This window comes from Lactuca sativa, chromosome 4, assembly GCF_002870075.4.
Source record: "Lactuca sativa cultivar Salinas chromosome 4, Lsat_Salinas_v11, whole genome shotgun sequence".
NCBI lineage: Eukaryota > Viridiplantae > Streptophyta > Magnoliopsida > Asterales > Asteraceae > Lactuca > Lactuca sativa.
In genome coordinates, this window is record NC_056626.2 from 21,747,363 (window position 1) to 21,747,945 (window position 583).

Sequence of the window (583 nt, forward strand, 5' to 3'; positions counted from 1 at the left end):
GTCCTTAGACCCATTAGGGTTTCATTAGGACAATTAGGGTTTTCCTAAGTCGGACACCACCCACTAGCACCTCAGGTAGTGGTGGTCAACGATGGCTCGCGGCGGCGACCACCACCTCACAGTGGTGGTTATGGTCATAGTCCATTTTAGTCCAAGTATCCCAAAAGAATTCCAAACGCAAACAAAGCACACCGCCACCCAACACGGCGACTGGTGGCAGCAGAAGGCGGCAGCCACCACCTCACAGTGGTGGTTATGAGTTTTCTTTTCATTAATTCATCACCGATTACAATTTTACAATGCAATACATACACTTTTCACTTCATAAAATACATTCATACACAAAACACACACACAAACACAACCACCCTTCACGGTGGGTGGTGGCGACAGAAAGCGGTGACAGGGGGTGGCAGTAAGGTAATTGCCACCATGGTGGCTCCCATGCTTTTCCGGCCGACATAAAACACGCACGCACACACACACATACACCAGTTGGGCACTAGAAACACACCCAATCAAAGCCACCCTCACGGTGGTGCATGGCAGTTGGAGGGAAGGCGTCAACTGCAACCGCTGCTCG